Source organism: Thermobia domestica, chromosome 11, assembly GCF_964235325.1.
Source record: "Thermobia domestica chromosome 11, izTheDome1.hap1.1, whole genome shotgun sequence".
In the NCBI taxonomy this organism is placed as follows: Eukaryota; Metazoa; Arthropoda; class Insecta; order Zygentoma; family Lepismatidae; genus Thermobia; species Thermobia domestica.
In genome coordinates, this window is record NC_137464.1 from 48,432,191 (window position 1) to 48,445,255 (window position 13,065).

At 33.6% G+C, this 13,065-nt stretch overlaps 1 long non-coding RNA gene across 1 annotated transcript in view; it reads right to left on the bottom strand.

The window, feature by feature from the left end:
• Positions 1-669: 669 nt before the first annotated feature.
• Positions 670-13,065, bottom strand: part of LOC145663556 (uncharacterized) — a 42,829-nt gene continuing 30,433 nt past the window's right edge. Inside the window, exon 2 of the long non-coding RNA XR_014127183.1 lies at positions 670-1,652. This is a non-coding gene — a long non-coding RNA (uncharacterized LOC145663556). The remainder of the gene's footprint in view (positions 1,653-13,065) is intronic.

The window sequence follows — 13,065 nt, forward strand, 5'->3', positions numbered from 1 at the left end:
CACATATTTTATAGAAGACGATAGTTTTATAGGCATTTTTTCAATATTGTCGTGTTTTGACCCGATTCATCTGTTTATGTAAACTATTTGTATTGATTGTGGTCCATGGATATCCAGATTGCATGCAATTTAGCAAGAAAAATGGCATAAGGTATAAATTACTGCAACATTTGCCTACAGCGCATAGCTGCCCTGATTATTAAACACGTGGCCAAAATCGTCCTAAATCAAACTTGATATTTCGAGAGATTTAAGACCCTAAATAGTTAAGTTGGTATTTTTAATGTTAAGAACTACAATTTTTGAGGGCCAGAAGCACATATCTGGCTCTCGAAATCTATTTTACTCTTACTTTTCTTGTTAATTAATTTTAAAGATGATCATAATTTTCAATTCAAAATATTTGAATGTTATTAAAAGTTAGGCTAATATTTTGCTCTTAGTTTTTGTGAAGTATGAACTGTAACGTCTTCTGTTCTGTTTACGTTTCTTCCTTCCGTGGTTGCAAAAGGCTTTGATGATGGTTCTGTATGATGGCATTTGTTGATTTTTCAGTGTCACTAATTTTTTTACATTTTTTGAAAAAAAAGTTCTTCTTTTGGAATTCTATATACCTTTAATTAATGTAAAATATTTGCATATTTTGATCCAGATCTTCATTTGTTCATACCCATGCAGAAACTGTGACCAAAGTGTATGATTTGTATCAAATCACCCACCGTAGCGAGTTGCTCGAAGTTGACTAGTTCAAATCACTATAATACCAGCAAAGAGAGAGAATGTTGTTTCTCAGCTTCGAATAATCATTGGGAATTAATTGTTGGAACGCTGTTAAAGAAACGAAATACAAAGTATTTCATAATGTCTTTTAAAATTATGTCCTTTAAAATAATGTATCTCAAATTACAAAAGTCTTTTAAATATTTTGTATGACCGTTCGATCAATCGAAGATAATTAATTGTTATAATTTTCCAACTTGAACAATTCAAAACAAAGTTTTGTTCACATATTTCAGATTCGTCCATTACTATCTATCCTTTGTAACTATCTAGTACGATGTTATTAGTGCTAAGAAGATTAAACCAAGGCCAATTTTACCACATGAAAACAATAAGTATTTTCTTCAGTGGGAAAATGCAATGCAACATACAAGGGTCATTCAAGTCAATCCGAGGCTTTTTAGAAAACAAATAGAAGAACAAATTTCAAAGTTTGGAAAGTGGATTTATTTATCCACATAACCTCCAGCTACAGTTATACACTTATCCCAGCGTTCATCCTGGATCAGCTGCTCCACGCGCTGAATATTCTCAGGAATGACTACCGTGGGCTATGATTCACCAACACCGGGATCGTCAGTAATACAACCAGTTTTGACACGCTTACACCATTCAAATCTCTTACTGCGACTGAATATATCATTACCGTACTGAACCTGAAGTCTTCTGTAAATTTCAATAGGTTTTATACCCACGTTTACTAAAAACTTAATCACAACACGCTGTTCCACGTAGACGTTCACACTGTTTTCCACCATCTTGAATAACGGTCTACCCTGAAGCGAAGAAATGAACGCCGTCTATCCAGTAGCAGGACACAGGTGTCAGTTTCTACTACATACAAAACCTCCATCATAGGCGTCCATTTAAACCTGGAAAGAAAGAAGTTCCGGATTGACTTGAACAACCCTCGTATTTACAACTTATTTATATGCTATAGGAGTAGTTTACTATAATTAAGAATATAAGGTAATCACTTAGCGAAGCAAACCAATTTATTATTTAAAAGACTAATATCTTGTGACAGTTCCGCAAACTAACAATTTGGCTTCATCAGACACTGTAATTACTCTATATCTAATATCTGGCAAAGCCAAGTGGTTAGTCGGCGAATAATCTCACAATATATTAGTTTTATAATAATAAATTGGTTTGATTTGTTCAGCGCTTAGTTTATTTTTAGTTATAGTATATATAATAGGCAAAGCTGGTGTAAAGGTTCATCAGTTAATAAACAGTTTCAGGAAACAGTCTGTGAATGTAACTAATGTTATAAATTTTACCTGAGATGATTTCTGTGAATGTAAGCAGTAGGGAATGGTATATTTTGATGTTAACATACATGCGTTTCATTGGATAGCGTTAATTGGTTAAATTCTGAATGATGACATGATGCTCAATCTTCAAGAAGTATCGGTTAACTATGATTTCTTCAGAGAAATCTCATACGCACGTGTGTGATTTTAACCCGAATCTTAGAAACCACAGGCCGCAGTACGAGCAGTTTTGTCGTATAAATACTTCAGCTTACTTTGTTGGAGTCAGTCAGAAATAGGTAGTGAAACAGAGTCACTGAAAGTCAGAGTGTGAATAGTAAAGCATTCATACTGACCTAGAAAACAGTGCATTCACAAGTTCTTCAGATAGACTAAATTTGTACATTAAGAGTAACTGAACTTCCAGAGTTTGGACAACATCGTTGCCAACTTAAGGTATGATCCAGTTAACACTTCCTCTTCTATTCTGAAAAGTGTCACTTACTCTAGAATAATATAACATATATCACCTTCACAGATATACACATATACGCAATAAAAGTGAGACAATAGAGATGTTAAAGTATAAATCCATTTGCGTTTTCTATTTTACAGACGGCTCTGTTTTATTGTCTCAAAACAATGGTGGAAATCCCCATTAGTATTTTATTTATAACCGACTAGCAAGAAGCACATTAAGGTGCATATTTTCTACCTTAGCAATATAAATAATTTATAAAGTTCCTTAAGCTAATGTTGCCAATCCGAAATTACTCCAAGTATTTTACAATAAGACTATTTTTAAACTTCAAATTTAAAATAGTAATAACCCAGGTTGGCAGTATATATTTATTTCACACATAATTGATTTTGGGTCCTTCAGTAAGAAAAGTTATTCTTAAGAGAAAACCACGACATTCTTCTTAAGAGAAAAAGTTACAATATTCACCAACAAGGAATCGCCACGACTGGCAATAGTCACAAAGCCTCCTAAAAGTAAGTCATTTTCAACTGATTGTTGTCTGACGCAATAGTTTACTGTCCTCTTTTACAATAAACAACACAGAGAGAGGAGGGAACTTGCAGATAATCGGATATTGATAAAAGACAGTGGTTGACGGGCAGAAAGGAGATCGGCAGTGTAGTCGATGCTTTTGCACACATACCTGTACTATTCGCAATTTCTCTACTATACGAACACCTGTTTACTTCATCCTTCAATCTCTTCTTCTCCCCACTTTTGCTTAACATCTTTCTCGCTGTTAGTTCTCTAGCTGTAAAAGCACACACCTTGAAGATGAGTGTTCCAAGTATTACACATAGCGCTATTGTTATTGAATCCTAGTATCAAAGGAAAATGTCGAAATTGTATTGCTGCAAGGAGAGCCTTTGTAAAATTGTAACTTCTCTCTGCTTAGCTTCATAAAGAAGATTCAGTGCAATTCTGTGACACCGTGTTCAGTACTTTGTATGCTGTTTCTTTTAGCTGCTGTGTTACTTTGTGCTCTACTTCATGGTAAAACATAAATGCTAAACATAATATGAGGAACACGTTCAAGATATAAAGTAAGTTGAGTTGAGTTGATGTTGGGTTTAACGTCCCGTTCAGCAGAGAGGCTATATGAGACGTGGACCTACTGATTAACGTGGGATCCGAACCACATGAGCTCCCCCCGGGAATCGAACCCGGGTCTCCCACCCCAAAGGTGCGTACGCTAACCGCTTAGCCACGGAGGAGCTCGATATAAAGTAAGTGAATAGATAGCTTATATTCTTTGCCAGTTATTAAGTTATTAACGATAAGACATGTTGGTTTGCTAGTTAAAGATATTATGTTCCTGCACCATATTTGCCTATACGTGTATATATATATATATATATATATATATATATATATATATATATATATATATATAGGACGAACCAATTTTTTATTTCTTTCTTTTTCTTATTCTTTCCCTTTGTCTAGGTTATTGATTTCTTTTTTAAGTCAGAAATGTCCATTGGATTGATAAAATACATTTGCGTTATACATAAATTTAGTATTACCCAAATTATATTCAATTTATAACCATTAACGTTACTAGTTGTTTCACCCAAGCCATAAACCTTCAGCTCTCTGTACGCTATATATTAAAGTTACGTTTAAGAAAACGTTCAAATTGTTTATACTTAAATGTTCTTTTTTTAGAAAGCCCACCAGCTAAACTTGCGAATTCTCAAATCTAAATATGATTACAACTTGTTAACGAAAATATATTTGAATATGTTTGGATAATGTTAACGTATGTAGGTTGACGGTAAAGTTTATTAAATATTGTTCTATACTGAAGGCAAACAGTAACTACTGTCTCTACTGTGTTCATTTTTCTTTAGTTACTAACTTATATAAGCGCAAACACTTTCGCATTACTACCAGGCATGTTGAGTAATCTATTTATGTAACCCACAATACTAGAAAGTGTTGTTGGTTGCAAATGATAAAAGGAGTAAAGAAGTTGCAAACGAGTGAAGTAAAGATTTCGAGATAATATGTGATACGATTTAAGAGAATTGTGTAATTGCAGGCATTATTACAAGTAGCACCATTTTAGACAGAGAAATAAACATGTTGCTCTATTTCATACCTCTCTGTGATATTCATGTCAATTTTCATTTCTTCCTGTGATAAAAATGTCTACATAATTGTATCATTGAAGTAAAACTAGAAAGTAAAGATATTGTTAAAATTACTATTTCTCAAACACAGTTATTCATCATCAAACATTTTAATTCATCTCAAGAAGACATCTTGTCTTCCGAAAAGTAAGCAAGAAGTGTCCCAAACCAAGGGAACTATTCACAATTCAATAGGAAATACAGAATTGCGTTTCTAAATCTTCATCAGGTATGAAGATAAACTGAAAAATGAAATGAAATCTTTGAGTTTTACGTCCCACGGTTATGCCGGTTAGGCTAAAGGAGACGGTGATGATGAGTAATGAATAAAATGGTGGAATGAAGAAAGTGGGAGGAAACGGGAGAACCCCGAGAAAACCCACGTACACGGTGTTTGTCCATCACAAAGTTCAGTTGGCAGGGGCTGAGATCGAACCCGGGACCCCAAGCACCAGAGGTGAACGCTCTACCAATGAGCCACCGCTGCCCTGAAGATAAAATGTGAATAGAAGATGTAATTTGGATATTGTAACATAAGCATACAAATAGAGTAACATTGTAACCCGATCATTGATAATATAAAATTTGAATATAGTGTAACTCTTAAAAAAGTTATTTTGTATACTTACTCTAAAATTCATTTCTTACTCTAAAATTAAACAGTGAAGCGTCTTCAAAGATTCTCTATTAAAGACAATCAAGTTGCTGTACAAATCCCAAAGTATTGTATTTACTTATCTATATATGTGAAAGTGAAAGTCACTATGTTTGTGTCTTTGTACCTCTTGAACCAGCCTACGATCTCGATCAAATTCTCATCTTAGATGAGATTTGAGCGTGGGATGGATTTTATCGCTTTACTTTGACAGTGCAATGTAAGGGGGGCTGGGGGAGATAAAATAAATAAAACTTAATAACTCTTGAACCACGAGACAGATCTCTATCAAATTTGGCATATAGATAAGGTTCGGGCTTGGGATGGTTTCTATCATTTTACTTTGACGGTGCAACTTAGGGGAGGAGTAGGGGAAGATATATATATATATATATATATATATATATATATATATATATATATATATATATATATATATATATATATATAAATGCATAAAAATGAAAGTGGCTATTTTTGTGACTTAATAACTCTTGAACCATCCTACCGATCTCGATCAAATTTTCAATATAGTTGAGGTTTAAGACTGGAATGTTTCCATCATTTCACTTTGACGGTGCAACGATATACTTAAATGTGATCGAAAATGGCTGATATTAGTGTCAAGTCCATAGTTTTCGGGGTCGCTGAGACGAACAGTGACTCTTCCAATGCCGCTTAAATCTAAATTCAGCCCTTTATGTCCGAAATGGAAGGTATTCTTGTGAAGAACGGGTATTTTAATAGTTATACAATAAATATACAGTTTCTTCTTAAAAACACAGCATGAGCTTACAAAAGTATGGTCAGTTTTCATAAGCATTACTACAACACAAGAACAGGAAGGAAGAATCTCACAAACATTCATTCTTCATTATTTAAAAAAAATACTTTCAATAGATCTATTTCCCTGCTCAAAGAAGGGGTATTTCAGCTTGTTATTTAACACCTGACACGAAACACAATATATATAGTTATAGAAGCAGGTTTTATTTGGATATTTACGATTACAGGACGTAATGGTTAAATTATTTCACTTTTATCTAAACAGGAAAACTCATAGAAGGTTTTTATTTATGTTAAAAGTAAATAAAAGAAACTAATCACAATTTTCTGTACATATATTTATCAGTTATATCGCTAGTAGGTTAGGTTAACGACGTAGCAACCTTTTTCCATATGCATGATTACTTAGTCTATCTGTCTGTAAAAAAATAATAAAAAATAAAGAAAAACTCTTTACTCTGTGTTGTCCCATACGGAAGAAATTTTATTTTAAACAAAAAAGTTGCATTATGTCTTGTGAAACTGCAGTAGACTTCCAAACTATTCGGATTTAACACTAAGACCGGAAGTACTGCTTCGGAAGTATCTATATCGCTTCCGGTGGGTAAGAACGGACATTGAAACTCTTCTTGAGACGCCGAATACATGTAAGGAGAAATATATTGATATTTCTTACTATTTCTGCTTTAAGAAGATCGGAAAATTCTACAGCTTCCGTTTCTTTTATGAAAAGTTAATGATGGAAATAGAAGCTTTTCTTGAGACAATAAATCCATAAATAAGGGTGGACGTAACATCTATTCTTGGTACGCTGAACAGATATCGAAAAGCCATTTTTGCTATTTCTGACCAGTTTTGCTCTATGGTTTTCAGTGACTGTACCATTTCCGGTTTCGGTAGAGAGAGATCAGGACAAAAGTGAATTCAGTTTAACTATTAGGACACTGTACCACTTTCTAAAATGTATCTTCTCGTTATCGATTTTATTTTGTAGCAAATTTGCATCACTTACGGTTTGAATACAAGATTTACAAACGAGATTATGTCTCTCGTAGGGACACTAAAATCATATCAAGAAACCGTTTCTCGTTTTCACTTACCATTTATACTCTGATATCTTTTGACAGACGGACGAACCGATGAAAGGGCCTTTTTGTGCCGGGCTCTTTTGTGAATTTCTTCTATTTTTGTATCTTGGTTTTGGACAACGGTGCTTAAAAGTACACAATCTGTTTTGTAGAAGAAGAAGAAGAAGAAGAAAAAAGAAGACATATGTTGTTGATTCTAAATATAAAGAAATAAGGTTTAATCTTAGTAGCTAAAAATATATGTTGATTTTATATGTATAATCAGTACTCAGAGTTACCGTAACAGCAGATAGTTGTTTATTTAAAAAGTTGCTATGACAACCAAAAAAGAATATTATTATTATTAATGGTGATGTGAAAAAGAATAAAGGTAATAGTGATACAAGGTGATGTGTCTGATTTAATGTAATTTGATCGTGTTGACATATCTTAAAAATTACACGAAGTGTGGGCTGAATGTACGTATAAAATAAGAATAATAAATTTTAATTGTTACAACCGGAGACATTCTTCGATTCTTGAAGTGGCAATGCTTTACATAATGGATATACTGAAAATAAGTACAATACCAATGCAGATTTTTCTCTGCACGATTAATAGCACTTAATACTAATGTACAGTTACTTTTTGCAATTACTATTTGATGACAATGTATAAGTAGACCATAGTTGGCATTTTGCCATTAGATTTCACTCAATATTGGAGAAAGTTTTAGTGAACATTGTACAGAAGTACGAAATTTATACATTTTTCTTTTTAGCAAAACCATTTTATATGTTTCTGCTTGAATGTATCTCGACTACTCCGTATTAACAATATTATGCTCCTAAGTACGTTATATGTGTGAAAATAACTTTTATTTTAAAACAAACTTATTTGCTTAGGATATTTGATTTTAGTTTGTTGTTGCCAAGAAAGTAGTTACAATTCATGAAACTTTTTTCAAAAAAAAAAAAAAAAAAATGGTGTTGAATAATTCCAGAAGTTAAACAATTGCTGTACAACTATAGTACAGCATTAGTAATAACATTAAGATTCTCTCTTTCTCTGAATTTCGTAAAAAAAAAAAAAATAAATAAAAAAAATGAAAATATTAGTGCATGAAATTTGATAGCTACTCAGTGGTGCCAACATAAAGATGTTGCCAATATTTGCTTCTTTTCCTTCCTTCTTTCCATAAAGAAAAAAAAAACATTATTATTATTAGAAGTTTTAAATCAGACACTCGTGTATAAAACCAGACGGCTAAAATGGTACAGCGAAAATACTAAAGAGTAAGGAGTGTGAGAATGTGCTTCGGGAGGGTGGGAGAAGAGAAGCTTGTTTAATATGTAAATGAAAATCAGCGAGAATACGACCAACAGGATAAGAGATAAAAAAAAAAGCAGCAAATATCTGATTCCGCATTGTGGATGAATCAGGCATAAATTGCGACAGTACCAAAAACTCTTGCATTCGAAAACAGTTTCTTGCCTGATGTTCTGTTTAAGTTGGGTTCTTTTCTCTAAGCTTCCCTTTTTATGTCGTCTTCTTCATCAACATTTAGGTCGGAAGGAAAATCTAGAAGAAATAAAATTTTGTTAACAGAAAAGTTACTATCTGATTTCATGTACAACAATATTTCATTGAAAACTTGACGTAACACTGTGACTTTACTTACATCAGCTAGTAAAGAAAAATTGATATATTTTACTGTATTTTCCTAGAGTTCCAAACTTCCGTTACTTTGTAATTTAAAGAGTAACGAGTTATACATTTACATTACATTATTTCCTAAGACCTAGATTTATATTTTATATTACTTAAACAGTTCATGTAAATAAAAGCAATCAGTCAGACGTTTAATGTGTAGATAGCTAACACTGTCTAACAGAAGAGTACAATCAAATAAAGTCTGCGAAAGGCAATATAAGAAGAAGATTCAATTTCGTCCGATAGATGTCAACAGCTGCAGAATGTTTTCTGCCATCTAACAGCGTGATGAGTAATTACTAGCATTCTACAATTATGCAACTTCGTTTCAATAGTAGAAAATGATGTATGGAAAACCACACTTAAAGTTGCTGTTACCGGTGAGTATCTTAACGGATTAACTTCATTCACAAGCTTAGACGAGATAATTGCTCTACTTATCGATTTTTAAAAAATCGCTTTCGTTCAAGCGTTATTGTGTAGAGTAACACACGTATGGACAGACGGACTTATTAGAACCTCATAACACCCACTAGTGTAGTTGTAATAAGATGGTACAATCTTACAAAACGCACTAGCGTCAATGAGGAAGTCCCTGTATTGTTCACATTTAAAAAAAAATACTCATTTCTACACAGTCTTCGAATCCTTGTTTTTATCATGCAAACACAGGACATAGTTTGTCCTTACCCAACACAAATAGTAGACGAAAAAAAAAAAAAAAGAAAGCCATGCCAAATGCGTTGCCAGGTTACCAAAATAATAAAAAAGAAAGATAAATCTAGAAATATGAAGGGAGAAAACGATGATATGATGGAATATATGTATCATGGTATCCTAGCAACACACCCAGAGAGGGGAGAAAAGCGAATTATATTACTATACCATTAGCATTATTTCCATGTATATGTTATCCATCGAAGGTTATCTCCCCTCTTTTCCTACATATATATATGTCTATCTATAGGTAGACATGAAGAAATAAGAGAGGGAGACATGTTTGGGAAATATTATAATAAGGTTTCATTATTGTTCGTTATTTTAAGCTTTCATGACAAGAGTTCAACATTGCTTTCTATGGTTTTCAGGTAAAACGTTGCGAATTTTTGGTTCTTAACTGACGATAGTTTCGCTAGTTCCACCGCTGAGAAAGATGGCGGTAGGACCACCGAAACGATCATCGATTAAGAACCAACTATACACGATATATGACCTGAAAACCATAGAGAGAGAGCAAGGCTTCACTGTTGTTTTGGATTAATGTAAAAATTTACAGAGATAAAGCCTTTTTGCGTGGAATAACATCTGATTAGAAGAAACATTCTTACTCTAAAAGTAAGAAATATTGGTACATGAATAAACACCTCCTTCTCTTGTAAGAAAATTTAAAATTGAGACGTTTAGGGCTCATTTAAATACTCTTTTTCTTTTTTTATATAGGAGACAAGAGTAAGAAAGATTGTTCCGACTCTGTAATGAAATATATGAAGCACAAGAGTGGCCAAAGGGCTTTCTGAAGAAGATCATGAGACCAATGGCTAAGAAATAGAACCCACAGAGATATGAGGATTTTATGGAACTATTAGTCTCAAATCGCATGCAGCAAAACTTTTCTTCGAATACTGAACAGAAGGTTGTGTAGAAGTAGAACAAATGAAAAGAAATAGGGAGAAACAGTTCGGGTTCAGGAAAGTCAAAGGCACAAGAGACGCAATCAGATTATTAAAGGTGATTGGTGAAAGGTTTATGAGAAAATGGCAAGAGGCGTATGTTGTATTTATTGATCTAGAAAAGACTTTTGACCGTGTGATGGAAACTGTTGTTGGGAGTCCAAAGAAGGTTGGGTTGGAATGGAAGTCGAAAACTCATAAAAATTACATTCTAAAGGTAATAGGTTGAACAATTTAACACACGGGATTCGATTTTCTCTCGCAACCTTTTATTATAAAATTCCTCTTATATAGAATATAACACAAACTCACTACAGGTGTGGTCCGAAGACCAATACAAAATAATCTACGTAGTTTGGGTCAATAGGTTTTCCAAGGCTCAGGCAGCCAAGGAAAGGATAGACAGAGTTCCAAACAAGCTAAGTGGCAGAGGTTTACGAATTATCAGTGCTCCAGGCAATTAAAGATAGGTTGGTGTCCCGCAAAGCTCTACGCAAGCTAAGCGGACAGGGGAACTAGAGAGCTCCAGGCGAGCTAGGTGGTTGCTGTTAAGATCTCTCTGAGCGCCAGGCAAGCTAAGTATGCAGGAGACCTCAGAGCTCCAGGCAAGCTAAGATGCTTGGTTTACTATAGATTTTTCAGATCTCCAGGTAAACTATTTTGTGTTTATTCCAGTTATCGACTTAATACAAACGAATTATTGTTACCTGGTAGAAACCCTATCAATTCATATCCATTTAGACCAATTTTTATTTGGCAGATTAACCGGGATTCCCTACGTTTCTTTGGGGAATCCCTTGCGCGTGCATGGTAGGATTGTGAAACATGCAAAATTCAATACAGCAGGTATGACTTCTTCAGTGAATATTTTACCCGCCCTCTTTACGTTGGATAGTTTCCGAACTATTGGCGTCCGAAAGTCATTTTCCCACGCTTTCGGCACCTTGTAGATCCGAAACTATGTCCGATAGCCGAAAGTTCAAGAGAACTTTTTTTCTTGTCTCAGTGGCATGAGTCACCTCCCATGAGTTGTAACACTTATTTTGCAACACTTGATATATATATATATATATATATATATATAATCTCTATACAAAATACTTTTCCTGCCAAAAATTGTTCATAGAACCACGTGGAAAAGAGAGACTTGTTGCTCCAATAAATTGAAACAACAATTTATTACACACCGTAACTATGAAAATTTCAAAAATACACCTAAAAAAGAAAAAAAACTTGGTTGTGATTGGCCAAAAGTGAAAAATGTAAACAAACCCTTATGGGTGATTGGTCGAAGATTTATTAATTTTGTCAAGTGTATCCGTGGAACCCCCTTTTAACCGTTTATAAGTAGGCAGCATTGTCTGTTTTCGTGCTGGTGACCCGAGATCGAGATAAAGTAAAACTACACAATATATGATTCATATCGCATGTTAATCCGTAGATTTGTGCCTCATATGGTCACGACAAAAAAAAAAAAAAAAAAAAAAAAAAACTAACCATTAAAATTTACAGAAGCAAACTAAAGCAACTAAACAATATAAGTTGAAAGTCTACTTTGATTTACGAGTCAAACAAGTACTTCAGATTTCAATAGTTTAAAAACATAAAAAAGCCTGCTAATGCAACTTCTGTTAGGAATTAAAAAAGGAAAAGAAATGGTATATCGAAGTTACCATCAGTAGTTCTTACAAGCCCCATTATACGTGTAATGAACATTTTTTTCAAGGTATTCAATTGAAGTTTAAAACACTCGTATTAAGGTATTTTGCTACCAAAAAACTTGGGAGGAGTGTGGAAGTTTCTTGAATGTACTGAAGTCATGAATAAGACGAAAACGAAATTAGTCTTTCGTAGTTGAGGTAGTACTATTATTAAACCAGTGATAAAGTGTCTTTCGAAAAGCCTAAGACAAGTTTTGTTTTTTTTTCCTTTTCAGTATAATGACTTTCCACCAGCAATGAAAACGGAATTTAGAAGTTTTATTACCTTATCGCGTGATGCCCCTTGAAACCTTGTATTAATTATAGGTTCGTTGGCGTCAAAACATCTTCCTGCAGATTTACTATGTCCTTCCTTTATTATTATTACTTTCTTCAAGAAAAGATCTGCTATTTGCTCCCTCTTCTACATATTTTTGGTTCTTTCTTAGGAAAGGGAGGGTTATGGATTAGAACTTTCATTATTTATTTGGTGGTGTACTGATCCCTTCCCCCCTTTTTTTTGACTCATCGCCTATCGTGGAATATATCACATCTGTTCCTCAAAGCAACAATTAACAGCCCATTTATCATAATTGCGACTTTATTTGAAATGCATATTGCCGTATAACTATAGACAAAACATAAAAATTATTTGACATAGATAGAATGAATGGAAGTTGAATTAAAATGTTTCCATGGTAGATCTTTCCCTTCCTAAATTCATTTATATATCAAGTAATATGAGAAAAACACTATTATTAATTCTAATTTTCTTGTCAA